This window comes from Anopheles ziemanni, chromosome 3 (assembly GCF_943734765.1).
Source record: "Anopheles ziemanni chromosome 3, idAnoZiCoDA_A2_x.2, whole genome shotgun sequence".
NCBI classification, from domain to species: Eukaryota; Metazoa; Arthropoda; class Insecta; order Diptera; family Culicidae; genus Anopheles; species Anopheles ziemanni.
This window is the reverse complement of record NC_080706.1, coordinates 20,103,909-20,122,440: the sequence shown is the minus strand read 5'-3', so window position 1 is coordinate 20,122,440 and position 18,532 is coordinate 20,103,909.

Below are 18,532 nucleotides of genomic sequence, written 5' to 3'. Positions count from 1 at the left end.
CCATTTGTTTTCCAGGGAACGAAGGGAATGTAAATATAAAAACAAACAGAGTTCCCCGTTCGTTCGGGGTGACAAATTATGTCTGGTGGGAAAGATATGATTTTGGAACCTGGCAAGCATCCGCAAGTGTGTCTGTCGTGGATCAATTAATCACGTCGCGCTCAAGGGACCGCTCGACGGCTGTCGGAATTATGAAGATATCGGCGAAAGGTTTGCTGTCTGCCGCGAACAAATTGCTGCGCCGGCGTTGACAAGAGGTGTTAGCGATATATTCGACCCCGAGGGCTAACCGGTTGTTCGTTTTTCTTTGTCACTTGAGAACTAGTATATGAATGGTTAATTCGTTGTTTGACTTTTTGACATGATGAGCTTATCCATCAATGCAATAGTACTTACCAAGACATATTTTCTCTGGTTCATCCCACGGCTCGACCTACATTCTGCTCCACAATCTATATCTCTGAATCATCTCTTTCGCTAGGTCAAGTTTGTAATTCCAGCTATGAGAAAATTAACTTATTTCTCCTTCCAACATCATTTATCAATTTTTCTCAACCGTGGGCATGCCGATACCAAGCCTTTCTCGCGGTAGAGAGTCTAGCGCTGTATCCTGCGGGCCATAAGATCGAGCAAACCAGATTAACGTCCACGGTGATCAACGTCGTCCACATTATCACGCGATCCGATTTGATTATCCAATCTAATGCCACCTTCCAGGCATCCGGGCAATGTCTTTCCTGTTCCTTTCTCCGCTCGTGTGACGTTGGCCGTGAAGCACCTCGCGAAGCAATCGGGAGCGCCAGGCCGATGCTTGTCGACGGCATGGGATGTGTATGGGACGAAGATTGCGGGGAGGAAGTTTAGCCCGGTGACCGGAATTGAATAATTTGGTGGGACAAAGCTACCGCCACGGCGGGCTTGTGGTCGCAGGGCGCAACACCGCCTGACGACCATCTCTTTATCTGATCGTCGTGGGCAACTATGGTGATCACGAAGGAACTACTGCTATCTCCCCTCCTGTTCGTTGGGGCTATCACAACGATCAGGTGTCTTTGGAATGTTTTTTTTTGTGGGGCAGTTGGACAACGCGCATCGGTGATCACTTTCTTTTGTAGGTTTTAAAAGATAGCGCGAATAGCCAGAGATTGTAAATGTTTCCCAGCCGAGGGAACGAGGGCGATAACGAAAAGTAGGCCTCGGGACTGCTGCACCTTCGGCAGCCGGACCCCTGCATCGTTGGCCAGCGGTGAAAAGCGGGCCCACTCGTGGTGAGATTTGCAGGGCTTGTTGTCCCGGAATGACTTGCGACACTCCGCGTAGGCCAAAATGCAGATAAATGATCCGCTGTTCCATCGTTTGTGGCTGCGGGTGTAAGTGAAAGCGCTGCAGGCAGCTGGTAACTTTAAATTGAATCCACCGAAGGTTACTCCCGGGCAATGTCTTGGCTCACCTACGGCCGACCTCGATCTGTGTCACCCGAAGGAACGCCGTCGTGTGAGGCGGACGATGTTCTACTCTTGACCTGAGGAGAGGTTTCGCCAGATCGGATCAATCCCTTACTTGAGTTAATCCGGTGATCATTCAACGAACTGACTGGTGAGCGAGAATACCAAGAAAGAATGTAGATAAACCTCAGGTGACGGCCACTTGTAGGAAACACACACACGAGAAAGTTAGTTCAGCTAGAGTTAAGTATGGAGATTCCGAGATGGATGCGGGCGTCGGTTTCCTAGAACGTCCACATTCTCGCGGGAAGCGTCAGCAACGAACCGAGCCCTTAAGTCCTTGGATTGCGGCAAGTACGCGTTGATAAACATCTCCTGAAGAGTCCGGCCCATCGCAACGATCCACTCCATCGCTAATTCGATGGATGCAATCAGTGAAAATTAGATCGTTAACAGCCGCGTCCAACGCTGCCGGTTGGTGACGGTGACGTCCAGCACAAAGAAGGTATATAAGTTCCTTCGACGGGGCGATCGTCTTTCCTCCCGCGTGGAGATGGTGGTGATGGCTCGTTAAGAAGCCGCTCTCACCCCAAAACCGGAAGGCGTAGGCAGCTGTGCCGGCCGCCGTACTGGCGTGGTGACGGCGGCGTTTATGTGTGTCACTAATAATAACTTTTACAGAATCCATGCTAATGTACACTTGCTCCGGGTTCTCCGTACTACGTAGTGGGTACATGGTAGTCCTGACGCCTTCCCGCAGTCGGTCAATTGAGTGTAGTTAATTTATTATCAGGCACGTTTGGTACGCTACCCATATATGAGTGCAGAATATTAACTTCAGCTGCAGCTTACTTTATGAGCTGTGAGTAACCTGTCGAACGACTGTCTGGGTTGTACTGAACATTACCAATACTTGTTAAAGAAAATGGACGTAGTTGGTTGAAGTAGATTTACCAGATCAATAAATTTCTAGAAGAGACGGGAGTGAATAGGTTTTCCTATCGTTCAGCATGTTGATGCAACATTGGTTCAGCTTTACGTGTACTACACGTACAGGAATCATGCAGATGCATGATCATCAGTTAATTTATGGCCAGAATAATTCTACTCAACGCCACCGGACGGGATGCAACAGTCAGCCGGTTCGGAACCAAATACCAACTCTAGTCCATATTCGTCCACATGTGGTCTTTGTCGTCCACTCTTTCGCGCCTTCTCATCGCTCACAGCTGGCGGAACTTAGCAGTAGTGTTTTATTTTATGTTATTTTCTTCGAGTCATATTTCGACCGAAAACACACTGCCACAGCCGGCCGGAATCGTATCGAATCGTGGAACGAATTAGTATTCCCCCCGCTCGGCGAGCCTTGACACTTGATCTGTAAACAAGGCGCGTTCTCGTGTTAACCCTGAACGCGGGCGGATGGTAATGGACACAGGTTCGGCCCAATTTGGGCATCAAATTCGGCAAAACGGTCGGAATGGTAATGAACGGCGACGCAAATGATTCTTTTTGGTGGTTTCGTTCTGCCTTACTTTTAGATTTAGAGACTTGTCTGAGACTGGAGTGCGCGATGGCACGATCGTCTCCTACGTCTTCTCTGCTGTTAATTTTCACGCGCAGGTTCTTCCTTTCGCCCGAAACCTATCCGCCCTGTCCCATTTACGCAACTCACTGTAGAATAAATAGTCGTGTCTGATTACTTCCAAATCGTACACTAAGGGAATGCCGTGACGATCGACAGGAGGGATGTCGCGTATAGCCGCTTAGGCAGTGGCACCAGCTTAGTCTTGCGTTCGAGTCCGTGGCGTGATGTTTTTTAATGACCATCGGGTCCTCGGTTTTCCCACCCCGTGATGTTAGCTATTGGGTGTCAGCTGTCATCAGATGGATGTGTTTTGTGTGCGTGTGTGTGAGTTTCTAGAGTCTAATGTGCATATTTTCAACTTGACGGATGATCGCTTCCTGTGGTTTGTGGGCACAGGAAATTTTCTGCTGCCAAGCGCTGCACGCTGGATCTGGAAAACGTTAATTCCAAATTGTAAACGTTATCCGAGTGCGTCGCCAACGGTGCGGTCGGGGTCTCCCAGTGAATAACCCTGCCAATTGCTAGCCGATCGTTTCGTTCTGCAGCACAGATGTTTTCCGAGCGATAATAGTAAAACCAAATAAGTAATGGTTTCTGGTCACAACTCAGGTTTCTGGTCACAACTCTAGAGTCAAGCAGAAGTTTTTTCTAAAGAACAAATAAACTTGTTTGCATCGCACATAGCTGAGTTGGCTTTAATCTTTCTCCGTGGCGCCCTCTAGCGAGGTTCTTTTCCGGGCACAGAAAGTGCAAAGAAAACATTTGCTGTCTCAGTCCCCCCCCTAAATATGCCTGAGAGTTGGAGACAAAAAAATGTAGAAAAAAGGCCAGACATTGGGATCGAGCATATTCTCACGCTTTTCAATCACGTGCTGCCCAAAAGCGGAGATGTAGCAAGCACGGAAGCATTAAAACCGTCTGCCTTGTGGAGCAATGGGGTAGCTCCAAAAAAGGCGTTAAAACAAAAACTCAACATGTGTGTGTTGTTGTTTTGTTGTCGTTGATCACTATTTTACGGACACTCATTACTTTCTTCCGCTTTGTGGAATGGGTTAGTTTCCTGCTTTTCTAGGGACAGTTTTTTTTCCATGTAAAATATTGCCATCACTTTATTTAAGGAGGGTTTAAATGTCTCCATTGGGCTTCCAGACGAGGCCCACAACGAATGATGACATGTCCGGGTACTTCAAGCATTTTGGAAGTACTGGTAGCGCTTTTAGTCGGTAGTTTTACGAGCCTCTGCCACCAACATTGAGGCTCGCTGGACATATGGAGGTTTCAACAACGAGCAATCGATCTGCCAATCTAAAACGGAACATCGGGAAATAGATGGGTACTTTCGTACGAAACTGAACGAAAAGGTTTCTGAAATATGGAGATACCATAAAAGAGACAGTATACCATTTTATGGTTGCAAATACATTCGACGGCTCGGTCTCGGACTTTGAGCCCAGTCCAGAAGAAACCAGTAGACACACGGCTACATAAAAGTTCTACCACGCCCAGCGGGAAGCCCTCCTTGCCGAAGGCTTTCGGGATGGAAAAAGTGAATCAGAAAAGCCCTCCTTCACCCCCGCTTAGGACTGCACGGGTTACTACGTCCACCCCCTGACGTTCTCACCCCGAGGGGATGATGCGTCCGGGAAAGGTTCAATAAGCTAATAAGACTTTTCTCGACCCCTTCCCCCTGGAAAACAGTATAATCGAACAATAGACGACAGCGTCGACAGAGAGGACGTGACGTGGAAAGTGAATTATGATGCGGCACATCTTTTTTAGCAGCGGACCGATGTGAAATTGCCTATGAACAATCGATGCCGCATCGATCGATCGATGATTCGCCGGAGGGAGTTGTCGGTGCTGCTGTGGGTCGACGCTACCCCGTCGATCGGTATAAATAGAAATGTTTATGGGAGCAATATGAATTCATATCACACATGGTCCAGGAGGAATGGCCACGGGGTCGAATTGGTACCGGCATGATGAATATTGGGATTTTATGGGAAGCGGGAAAATTATGTGCATACTGCAATGGCATAATTGATTCGATGGCAATCCTTCTTCCATTACTCTAATGCTTTATCGAGAAAACTATGTTGTAAAATTTGGACCTCAAGAAGAATTGAAGGTTAGATAATATATTCGTTTTAGACATGTTTATTTCTGATAACTTGTGCTTTTAACATTTGATTCTCATACAATATCTTCATATGCTTTCCGTTGCATTTGAACGATGCAAAGGATCGATCAGCCGATTAATATTTTCACACCATTTACCCATCGACAGCTGCACTCGGCGTAGTGGGTTCGACTGCTGAAATCCCATCTGTTTTCCCATTTCCAACGCTGACGTCATAGCGTCAACGAAAGCGGCTTGAGATTTTGCGATTGCACAAAAGTACCAAAAAAGAAAAGAAGCAGAAACTGCAAAATTTGCTCGCCTTCGCTTGGTCGGCTGCCAAATGGAGAGGAAAGTGAAAAACTTCCAGATTTTTCCGCCCGTTTCCATCGGGTTTTTCCATCCGCTTTATGTCATACGATCTTTCCGAGTTGAGGTTTGCTTTCTTTCCGTTTTCGTGGCCGGAGTGTGTTTGTGCCGTTTTACACTTCCTTTTGGCCATGGATCGACCCCGCTGGGGCAAAACTAAAGCACAATCAAACTTTCAATCTGCTGAAGTGTGCTGACATTGGACGAGAAGAACAAACAGAGACTGGTTGGATTGAGCATGAATTTGCCATGAGGTGAATAGATTATGATCTCGTAAAATGAAGGTAAAAGTTGGCCTTGGAGTATCTACAAATATTGAGACAGTCTGACCGCTTTACTATTTGTATATAGAACATGATATTGGAGCGTAAAAGTATCTTATATCTTCTTCTTCTTGGCGTAACGACCTGTTGGTCATGCCTGCCCGTTAAGGGCTTACGAGACTTGTTTCCCTGTTGTACGTGGATAGTCAGTCCTCTCGTACAGGGGAGGGTCCGGTCTCGGTTGGGATTCCACGCGTATATGTTATACTCAAAAGAGTAAAATGTGCTGAACCGAAACCTCTTTAAATACTCAAATGTGAATCATTAAATGGTTGTATGTCATCTTTAATCCTGAGAAAAAACAAAAAAAACCTCTCTTCAAAAATTAATTTGCATGTTTGGTACTGTTCATAAAAAAATATTTGAAACGCAGACCTATCTTAAAATCGGTACTCAAAAGAATTAAATTTATCGTACTACAACTTAAAAATTGTCCTCAAACTGAGCCGAAACTAGTTGATTACTCGCTTATCGATCCTTCTAATACCACGAATATGTAGTTCGCAAACAAAAAGGCCACAAGTGGCAACAAAAAATAGGTACAGAATGAAAGTATTCAAATGTGAATCATAAAAAGGCTGCATATCATTTTCCATCGAGGGAAAAACAAAAACCCGGAGAACCACTCAGCACTCTTCCTCCATAAGTTGACGACCCTGTGGCCTCCTGGTGGCGTAAGGAGCGTAACCGACTGCGTGTGGCTGTGTGCGGTGCCTTTCGTTCCGCAAGTACTTGACGGTGACAGGAAGCTCATGATTGTCACACATTTTCCACCCACTTAACCCCGTTTTTATGGGACAGCGTGCCCGTGGGGCGCTCTAAAACAGTTACTTTCGCATGCTGCCATCTTCATCGGGTTCATTCGTCGTCGCCGGTTGTTGGGGCGGGTGGCTCATCACACCGACCCTGGAGGGACAGGCGGGCGCCACGGTAGTTAGTTAAATCTTCAAACACAAGCCATTCAGCTGGCTGTTGGCCTTTCTCATGCTCCTTCCGTTTGTTGGTTGTTTTATTTTTCGTTGAGTTGAGGAGGAAAATGGAAGATTTTCTTCCCCCCGACTTGTTCGTATTTGACTTAGGGGGGTGGTGGTGAACTAGGATAATGACACCCCGGCACCATTTTGTCTTCCTTGGGCTGACGACCAGCGTCACGAGAGCGTTGACTGGAGGAGTTCGCCAGGGATTAAATGTGAGGAAATAAAAGGCGAAAAGATGGGAAACCGGTGCAAGAAGGGGGACTCGGTGAAACATATTTTCCGTTCGGATGCTGTTCCTCTCTCCGCTCCTCACCGTTGGGGTTCCCTCACTCTACTTTTCGGGAACACGGCGACGGCGCCATAAAGTCGTTCTAGATTGGGGAGAGAGAAATTGCTGAAGCTCGGTCGTAAGAGGAAGGAAGCCGATGGCCGATGGGGTGATGGGTGAGGATGTCCCGAACATGAACTTGGTTGATTGGTGGACGGGTTAGCAGCCGCCGTGCGTCAAGCTGCCTGACTCTACGCTCCGGTGGTCGCTAGTGGTTTTTCGGATGCCGGAAGTGAACATTCCTTTCAAAACGGTTCACTTACCGGCGTATCCTTTTCCACGAAAATTCCTTCGCACTTTCGAGTCGCATACACACACACAAACACGGTATGTGCTGGGCCGCAAATTGTAACCACTCGTGTTTCGGATCGTGTGGAAGACGACTCCGATGGTTTTGCAATGGCTTTTGGAATAGTTTATGAGCTAGCCTGGGAAGGGGGGGAATTTTCCTCGCCTAATACCACCATTTGCTGTACCGGTCCCTCGGGCAGCGCCTTCGGAGCGACCCCGGGGCGAACCGTTTGGACAAGTTGCTCCACTCAAGGATGTCAGTCACACTTCGGGCGACGGTTGGCAACCTCCAGCCAGTGGTTGGATTTTGCAGTGCCCGTGGAATTTCTGTGTCACAGTAACGGGCGCTAAAGTTTGTGGCAAGTGACTTTTCCCGATCAACACCATCACCAGCGCACCGTTTGGGATCGGAATTCGCAACGTCTCCACGGGATTCCTGTGCTCTCGAGCACATCCCTGTTCGCTCGTAAAATCGCGTTTTTTTCGCCCACGTTTTGATACAACGACGCGGGTCGTTGGAGTTTTGATGTGGTATTTCTATGGCCCATTAATGAGCATACCGTGTGTACCGCAGCGCGCAAAGTGGTGAGTAAATGACACGGAAGAACATTCCACGGCGATTCGGCTCCGTTACCTCGCTTAAGGACACTCGCTCTTAAGCCGCAGAGTACCGCGATCGGTGAAGGTTCAACAACGCCGAATCGTGTGAGGTATGTGTGTGTATTTTATGTCCTGGTATTTCTTTTGCGACACAAATTGACGACGTGTTTTGCGGACGACATGTAATATGAGGTGTAAGGAAAAACATAACAAGTACACACAAGACCAGTGAGAGGAGTAAAAAAGAAAATATGTAGATGTAATTTTTTCCTTTCAGGCATTGGACACTTACCAAACCTAACATTCTCACTCTTTTATTCTTGTCCTAATATGAGTATTTATTCTAGGACTTGATATATTCAATATTCGCATAGGAGATAACAGTTGTAACGGTAAAGTTTTTGCTATTTTTTATGTGGATTTAAGCTATCATTATGTTAACAATAGTTAACAGTTAACACGCAACGGTAAAGTTTTTGCTATTTTCTATGTGGATTTAAGTTATCATTGTGTTTATACAAAAAATAGTATAAAGGAACTGGGTTGAATTCGTGTTGCGTTCAAGCTAGTCTGCTTTGTTCTCCTTTAATCTTTTCATCCTAATAACCATGTGTCACTGATTACCATAAAATGTAAAAATTCCTCTGAAATAAACATAATCCTCTTCATATTTTCTTACGTTATATTGTGTAAGCTTTTGCAGGAAACCGGTGGAACAGTTACGAAACACAATAGACTGACTAAATCCATTCAAACCTAGTGGTTCTTTTCTGCCGCGTCCGGGTGACACACTTTCCGATCTGGCCGACGAATCAAACCGGAAATCGAATCCAATCAGCCACGGCGGCGACCCGCGAAGATGGTGACGAGCCTGCCCGCGCCCGGTGCTGATTGTGACGATTAAACGTACGTGCCTTGTTTGTGTTCGAACGACGGGTGACCGGTTCGAGCCGCCGGTTGCCTAAATGAGTGCGCCCTGCAGTGACGTCCGCCATGATGGATCCACGATCGGTGAATGGAAGTTAATTTAAGCGACCCCGCTGGGCGCTGGAGGTCTTTTTACTCCTTCAGCTTGGAAATTCACCTTCCACTTCCCACACACGCATACGCATGGAAAATGGCAATTGCTTGTGCCTGTCATTCACCAGCTCAATCGTCGTCCGTTCATTCATTATTTTGCTCCCAGCTTGGACGGAAAGAGGCGAAGGTTGGCCTTACACTACCCTGGTGCTGTGCCCAAAACGGATCCATCGAAATTCCAAGGATCCGATCCGAAGGTACGGCACAATAAAGAACCACCGTAGACAACAAACACACGCACAACAACAACAAAAACGAGAAAAAAAGGAAGCCACACTCGTGGAGATGTGCGAATGTGCGTGCGTGATTCATTGATGGTTGAAATGGATGAAAATGGTAATCAATTATGGAACAGGTCGAATTTAGCATTTTCTCCTACCCCTTACGCGCCTCTTGGTTTGTTGGTGAAATGGCTGGGGGGAAACGGGAAAAGTGGCAAATCAGGGCTCCATCCTTGATTAGGAAAATTCCTTCCCCCCCCCCCCCCCACGCACGCAAGTCCCTAAAGGATGAGGGGGGAAAACAGGTTTTCACTGGTCCCACGCAACCATCATCCTCCGAGCCGAAATTGGAAAACGGCACAAAAGGGTTTGCTGCGTCTGGTCGAAAAATGGCAATCGTACAGGTTTATTTTTGCGGTTTTTCCTACCCGCTAACCCTTTTACGGGGTTGATTTAATGGCGGACGCCTCGGACTTCGCCTCACCCTCTGGGTGGTGGCCGTTAAAGAAGAGAAAGTGGGTAGGAATCCGAGGGCTCGGGAAGAAAACGACGATATAGGAATTGAATGGACTGGTTCCGTAGTACGTATGGTGCTTAAGATGGCGGTACTACCGGGGAAGGGGGGAAAGGGGGGGGGGCAGCTTTAAGAGCACCTGCCCTGTTGGTGATGTGTTTCGACGAGCTGAGGCCGTCCCAAATATGGCGCCGAAGCTGGCAGGTGGCGGTAGAACCCGCGTGGTGCGAGAGAAAAAACATACTTTTACCAATGCGCTGGAAATGGCATCACCCCCCAAAGCGGGAAAAACGGATGATGATTCAGATGGCATCCATCGATTAAAGTACCCCGAGGGAAACTGTCCGAATATGGATGGTGTGTCGGCTCTCTTTGCTCGTGCTAAATAATTTAATAAATGGAAGAAACCCATCATAAGGTTTTTTTTATCGTTACTTACATTGAAGGTTCTTTATGGTAAAACCTACTACCGGTTGGAAGTGAGTAAGCAATGCGATTATATATTACATTTTCTACTTTTCATTCGACCTTGTGTGGGGATTCAATTGGCTAAACTACATTTTCCCTCTTTCGTGTTTCGAATTGATCAGAACATTAAAGATAAGTTAATCCGATATTTAAATGGCGTGCTGTAGGACCATCCCCCAAGGGATTAGGATACTGTCTCACAGGTTCTAGCCATAGGCTCACGAGGGTTACACACCGATGTCAAAACCGACAACAGGTCCGCTCTCCTATTGTTTCTACCGGCCATTCTTCTGTCAGCTTAAGGCAACCAACAATACTTCTCTGCGTGCAGACCTTGTATTTCTTTATTTCCTTTTCCGCTAGGGTGTTGGTCCTTTGGCCATTTGCCTTCCGATCGGTAGACCATAACTATCTCCGGTTTGCAATCGAAGCGCTCCGGAGGCGGCTGCTATCCGATGGTTGCTTAGGTAGGTTAATCCAACTCCAACGGAAACGATTAGTCTTCACTTTTTACCAGCTTTTTCCCTTGGCTGGAGTCCCCCACAGAAGGTAATCGCGAAAAATTACCATCCCGGAATCGTACACGAACGTTAGTGGTTGGAACAATAGGCTAGAGTTCTAAACAAGAACTGCCCGTGGCTTCTGGGTGCTACAAGTTGCGCCCGGTGGAAAATTCATAAAGCAAGACAAAATCTGAACATGACTGAAAACGTGTTTCAACTATTTTTGCCAACAGGTTGATGTAAAGCGTAATCGTATATCGTCGCGCTAGAATGATGGGTTTGGGTACCCATATCCACAAGGAGATGTGCCAGCGTTGGTCTGGCTTTAGCCAGGGAGCATAGCGCTATTCAAAGGAAGATTATCATCAGTTCTTTGGGGCTTCCTGTGCACTTCGCGCAGAATAAACTAACGTCGATCGAAAGCTCGAAATGGTAGTCGCGGAGTATTCTACAGAACTTATAACCTAACATTGGCATCATAGCCACACTCCGGGTGTTTCCCCAGTATATCATCTATCCGCTTCCAGTGCGATACGGCAGCATCGCCTCGATGTTTCTCGTTTTCTTTACAGCACAGTTTAATTTGCCTTGTGTCGAACCACGGAGGCACGAGAATAGTGAATGAATCCAATTCCACTGGGTGTACCCTTGGACCAACTTGGAAGAACTGCGTGGCACGACGGACGACGACGCGATGGTGCGCTGTCGTTCATTAGGTGGTCATAAATAAAATAAGAACCGGTGTTGCTGTGGCCTCCGTAAATGCACCGGGGTTTTTTTACTGCCATGTTTTCATTGCGCCACTGCCTTGTCGGTGCACCAGACACGATCGAAGATGCAATCGCGTCCGAAAGGAAGATATGTGTGAAGGTGGTAAGGAATTAAAGGCTATGCTCGAAAAACTCGTTGCCCGTCGACGTTGGGTCTGACCATTCATTTGACAGGCCCGGCAAGGGGGAAGTAAGTCAACTGCGGGCAAAAGGAGGGGAAAGGGGAAAAGCTAAAGTCCCGCCGGTTCCGTCGGTGGGTTCGTAACCGGGGATATCTCACGTTCTGTTTGCACCATCTCGCCACCGGCGGAATCGTAACCGATGGAAATGCTTTATTTTGTTACCTGTTACCCGAGGTCGTGGAGCTGCCTGTTAGCCCGGGCCGGGCAATCGAGATAACACTGGGAAAACATCGGCAGGAAATGTAGTGTACGGTGCAAACATACAATTGCAGCCTTTCCCGACGCGATGTTGACGAGGCTGTATTTTATTTGTCTGAGGGATATGTATTTGAGGACACTTTAATAAACGTGCATCATCTCATCTAACAGCGGGGCTTGGATAGAAATATATGTTCTGATATAACCACTAGGAAAATATCGAGATGAAAAACGAATAAGGCGCTAAAAAATATATTAGCTTTGGTGTTTCCGTATTTTTCCCAATGGATGTTCGTTTTTCTTTGACAAACAAATATTTAAAATTAATCTCAAATAGTCTATTCCAAAATCAGTTCCTCCACGATTGAAATGTTCTAGTTGACTAGCATTTGTTAATAGATTTCCATGAATAGGCAGAAGCCTTCTTTTTACAGTGTGATCGTTCGTTTTACAGCCATTTTAACAATATGCCCCTGTCGAACTCCATCCTTTTTGGTGCTTTATTTTTTTAACTATAAAAATCTCTACCTTCAATCGGAAAATAAAACCATCGTTTCACACCGAAGTACTTTCACTGTCGATGAAAAGATAGTAAAGATAGCACGTCGTACGTTTGCCCATGGAGCTTAAACTCTACAGTTTACGACTGCGACACCATACTACCATGGTCTGAAGGGCGAAAATTTGGCATAGCCCAAAAAAAGAAAACAAAACCAACCGTCTAATGCCGTCCTTCCCCGTGCAACCTTCCGACGAGGTGTCCTACCCTGAGCGGGTGTTATCGGTCCGATGTAGGAATCGATTTTTTCGGCAATAGAGACACAACTACGAAGAAAATTCCACCACCCAGCTCGAAGGGCTCGCGAATGCCTCTCGTACGTAGGTGTCTCACAAGTGATGGAGGTTTCGTGCTGTGTTTTGAATATTGCTCCTCCCTCGGGTGGCGGCCGACCTCAACAAATTGTGTCCACTTTCGTGTGCGACGTTTTGGGTCGACTACTCTACTTGTATGTCGGTCGGAAAAGTGGGGTGGTACGACCATTTTTTTTTCTCTCCAGAGCTATTTTGGTTTCGTTTTATTTTTGGTAACAAACAACAGCCCCCGGAAGCGGTCGCTTTTGCGGGAGTTCCGTTTTGCTCGTGATGACATTTTGCGCGTTGGCGTGGAAGCGAAGGGACAGGAAGAGGGGGTCGGGGATTGATGGGCCGGTGTTGCGAGTGTGGGTTCATGCTGGCTTTCCATCGGCCTTCGAAATTGAGTTCGAATTGTAAACATTCCGTCCACAATGTGCTTCGTAACGTCGCAAATGTTCGAGTGCGATGGGAATGGTGGAAGGGAAAGGGAAAATTTACTCTGTACCCAGGATATCAATCCAATCCACCCTTAGTATCTTACCCCCTGTCCCTGCCAGTATGTGACTCGGAAAACCTAGGATTTTAAATCGGCACCGTGCCATTCGGAAGAGGCTTGATCCAGTCGGACAACATGATTCAGTTTCGGCTTTCGGCCAGGAGACCTCCGCTCTGAGTTTTCGGGGGCACACACGGACTCAGACAACTTGCGGCGATGCACCTGCCGACACCAGGTTGAAACGTTACAAGACAATGATGGACTTTTCCAGTGCGGAAAAACTAACGATCGCGCAACGATGTGCTTTGGTTTTCGTGTTTGGATGATGTCGCTGAATATTTCATGCTCCGGGCTTTCCGTTCTTGTTTTCCTTCAATTCTGGTATATGCCAACGTGTGTTGGAAAGTGATGTGAGTTAGTTTAGTGTGCTGCTCTGTGTGCTCGGGGTATGCTAGCGTGACGAGGGCACTAGACGACCCAAACAGAGGCTGCTGTTCTGGAACGCGACGTGGCGTGACGTAGATCGACCACGGATAGGAAACACAATGCGATGCAATTTGTGCAATCCGCTGGTGTGATGGATGGTGTAGTCATTATTATTTCGACAAAGAAAGTAAAAAAGCTTCACTTTTCACGTGTTTGTATCGGTTTGAATTGTTGGGTAAACATTGTTGAGGGTAAATTGAATTGTACATTTATTTTCGACACAACAAAAGCGACATAGCGGTAGAGATTCTGACGCAAGAATGTTTATAATTGGTGCGTTGAAACTTGAGTTTAGAGAATTTTAAAATTCAACACATCAATATATTATAAGATGAATTCAAAACAAACGATAATCTGAACTGATTATCTCGTTATATATGGGCATAAGCGAACCCGGTGAAAACGATCAGTAACGTTTTCTTCAAACATGTCAATCGGCATGTCAGTTGGCTGGAGAGTGTATTCCATCCCAAGTTGTGCACCGATCGACGGCGAGCTGAATGCTCGAGAGGGCAGCATCTGACTCCACATCGTCTGAAACGGTGGGAAAGGTCAAGTTTCTCAAGTGTGCTACCCTGGCCGACCCTTGGCGAGATGAGTAGAGCGTTGAAGCACTCTTTCGTGTCGAGCGAACCAGCTTAACCGAGCTGAGCCGGCGTGTTATACGTTTTGATGGCTCGAGATAACCATCCCGGGGGTTACGTATTAGAACGAATGGGAAGGTCGACCCTCTCGACCCTGCGGCCGAGGCTACCCTGTTCGCACCGGAAACAACATCTTGGACCATTCGGACGAAAGGTGGAACAAGGAGGTAGGATAATGCTCGCGCGCGCGCGCGATCCGATCGTACCGATTTGAGCCGATCGGCCGGAGAGCCTTTGACTCTAAATCAATCGCCACAATTAACGACCTAATGCCAATGGTTAGGCATGCCGGAGCTCCGAGAGCCTTTTGAACTCTGTCCTGCTTGGCCGTACACCTCTCCCTTGCGATGGGGATGGAAATTAAAGCCGTTCTTCGTGCCGGAATTGACGAAGCACGGCCGAAGGAAGGCATCGGGCTCGCGATCAACTTTTTTTTCCCGATTTTCTCAAAACCTGTATGCTCATCAAAGGTATCCGGTTTAACGTACCAAGGAGCAAGGTCCAGGGGAAACCATTACCTTTGCCCCTGGAGGTCGGTAATAGCGTTTATTTTTAGATTTCTGCCGTTTCGCTTTTTTTATATCTTCGTGCTGTAACCTAAAGAACCATTTCCATACCGAAATCCCTTTCATGTCTCCTACGGCCTCCGAGATGTCTTATGTTGAAGCTTTTCCTTACCCATTGAAACGCCATTAGACGCCTGCGCGAAGTTCTGGGACGGATAGTTTTCCTTTACCCGGTTCATTTGATACATTGGGCTGGGCGGGTGTAATTAAGCAAATTACAGTGCGCCTGAGGGATTATAAGCGCGTAACCAGTGCTAAGTAGCGAATTCTCTACCGTCCTTTTGATCGTTGCTCCATCCGCTGGAGTCATCGTCTATCGCCTGTTTCGTCGTGCCGTGTTGGTCTTCTAATTTGCAATCCCCTTTCCTTCTCTGGTATCTTTAATCCTTCACATTCATTTTGTACTGTTCAGCGTTAGAAATCTTGATTTTCTTGGCTAACAGTTTTCTATGTTCTGATGGTTTTTCTACCTACGGTAGATAGGTAAACTGAACAACTCTCATCTGTACGTCAAAAGGATTTCACGAAGTGATGAGACTCATAATCCGAAAACATACACCGCTGTCCCATTTGAGTTAATTCTACCGAATTTCGTAAACATTTTGAGGTTTTTGTCGTTGTTTAACCGAGCAGCTTCTCAGCTTACGCTTTCTCCTGCTTCCCGCATGGTGTGAAATTACTCTTTACGGCGATGCAGTTGGATCTATGTTGCAGTTGGATAAAAAACTCGTCCTTTCTGTGAGTGTGCAAAAAAAAGGACCATCCCGAAATAAAATACCTGTAATCCTTGCACCACACTAAAAGTGCATTAACGGAGATGAAATTTACACTCCGCTCTCTAGTGTCGTCTACTTTGGCTTGCAGCGGCAGTGTTTTACCGCAACACGGCTGAGTGATCACCGGAATCGGAGGAAGATGACGGTAAAATAGTGCAGCGAAATATTATTTGCTAGATGTGCTGGATGGTTGCAGCATCATACTTTTACCCTGAGGGATTCTTAGTTCCTGTTCAAGGATGGTTTACCAGGCTTTGGTAGGGAAAGCGAACTTTCCCCGTAATGACCATCGTCAAAAAGTCCGTTTCCGTCGGGTGGCATGCTGGACTATCGAGCCTTTTTCTGCCGTGCAGACGTTTAAGTTTTCACGTGCTTTCAGATTTGGTTTTGTTTTGCTTTTGTTTCTTACCTTAAAAATTCTTTCCTATCCTAAGGCGAACTAGGGGCACACGGCAAAACTGGCAGGAAAATTTCATGCGCATAAGGAAAAAAATCCTTGCTGCACAATTTAACGGCTCCGTTACATTGCTCTTGTTCGGCAAGAGCTGTGCAACCGTTGATAAGTAATACCGGTAAGAAACACGAAGACGGGAAAAACTAAAGCTGAGTTATCCACGTCGCTGAGTGTACGCCACCGAACCGTGGATCCAAAAATTTGCGATCTTGAGCGTCCCGGTACGGTCCATCCGGTCGGCATATTTTGCACGGCTGCTAGTTCCATTTTTGATGGCACGTGCATCACATCCAGCATCTGCTGCAAAGCCGCTGCCGTCCCTTTGAGATGCAGACTCGTGGTTGGTAATAAAAAGGGAAATAAGTGTTGGTCGGTCATATTCACCGAAATAGCACCGCGTTAGGAGAAAATCTTGAGGCGCAACAATAATGGAAAAAACAGAAGATGCAGGAATAAAAAAATATTCTAAGAGATAGAAAAAGCGAGAAGATCTGACCGAGGCTAACGAAAATAATGTGCTTCTGCCGTGGAGCACGGAAGTGCTAAAAACGGACTCCCTAATTACTCACCGCCCGAACCCCCGATGATCCCTTTCAGGAGGTCCTCCCACCGGTGCCCCGTCCGTAAAAGTCTCGTCTCAGTAGTCAACTGCAGGCGGATTTCACGTCGTTTCCCATTGCTCATTTTTTTGTGGTTGTTGTCGTTGGTGCTGCGATAGTGTTCCTAGCCGAAAAGTACCGACGACCTTGCCTCGTACCTTTCCTTCTTCCACACGCTGCCGGAAAGTTGTGCAACTGACATTTACCGAGGGTGCAGTTTTCGTTTTCCGTTGTGCCGTAGATGGGACCGTTAAACCTGTTGGCAATGGAGTGCAATGCAATATCTACCGAGCGCTCGACGCGCGACCGATGGCGCTCGGTATGGGGCGTATCTCAGAGCCCCTAATGGATCACCACTAGACTCCGTATCCGAAATGACCTTCTCCCCCGGAAAACGAAGCAGGGAAAAGGTACTTAAAAACGTGCAAAAAAACACACACAGCAACGTGACCAAATTTCTCCTCCTCGCAAAGAATATACTCGGAATGTCCCACCCAATTAGGGATGGCCCAGGCAAACGCGAAACCCTCGAGGGGGAACCACTGGTTCTTTTGCAGTAGTGTATTAATTTAAAAGGATTTGTCTCACCGTTTTCGCACCGGATGACGTTCAATTACTCTATCATGGTCATCTGTTTTTTTTTGTCACCTTCGATACGCTCGTGGGGAGACCCGGACGTACCTAGCCCAAACTCGGTAACTCCGGACGGCTGCTTTCGGTCACCGAACGGTAGGCAGCAAGAAGCATCCGGTTGACAGCGACCGGAGAGGCTCAATTTGATGGTGCAAATTAGATTCCGACCCTTCGGGTGCACTCGAGGGTAGTTTTCGAAGTGGAGTAGTGCTGGGCTGGCTGCCCGTTGGCGATGCGCAGTGTTTTAGCATTCGCCCGGTCGCGGGGAGAGGCAGATCGGAAATTAATTTACCCTGTTTTGGTAATGGCATTAGATGTCGGCACTCTTTCGAGGTGCTTTTACGACCGTTCGATAGTTGATGCTGGTTCATTTGCAGATCAACACAATTCGGGGCGTGCAAAATATCGGGGTATAATACTAATCACTGAAGAGCATTCAATTAATCTACTGCCGAATATATGTTGACACATGCAAAGGGAGAGAGAGCGAGCAAAATCGTTATGTTTGGTCATTTGCTTTCCTTCTAATTTTTAGATCCAAAATGGCGCGATGACTTTTAATTGCATTACCTTTAATCATCCACAAGTTTAACCACCTTTAGAAGCTATAAATTAAAAGATTCACTGTATTAAACTTAAAGCTGGTGAATTTGTTCCTTTGGAGTTTGACGAGAGAGCCGGGAGGAAATCCTCCCATTATTTTGTGTATAGCACAAATTAATGTGAGTTAAGTGGTTTTCAAGTGTCCTCTTTCTTTTGGACCACTAGCGCAACGTTGCCTTGGACCACCCTGGAGCGGAAGGCACTATAAACCGAAGGTGTTGGCGTTTCTGTGCCTTCTAGGAATTTCCGCAAGGGCAACCGTTAATAATCCACCTTGGCTTTTGGTTCTATTTCCAGCGCGAGAACCCTCGGCACCTTCTACTCTACCGTTTTTTTTTCTTTTCGGAAACGTTAAAGACGCTTTCTTGTTCCATTTTTTTCCCCTCCCACTTGGGAGCATTCCATTTTCGCTTAATGGTTTCATTACGTCAATCTCGTTTAATC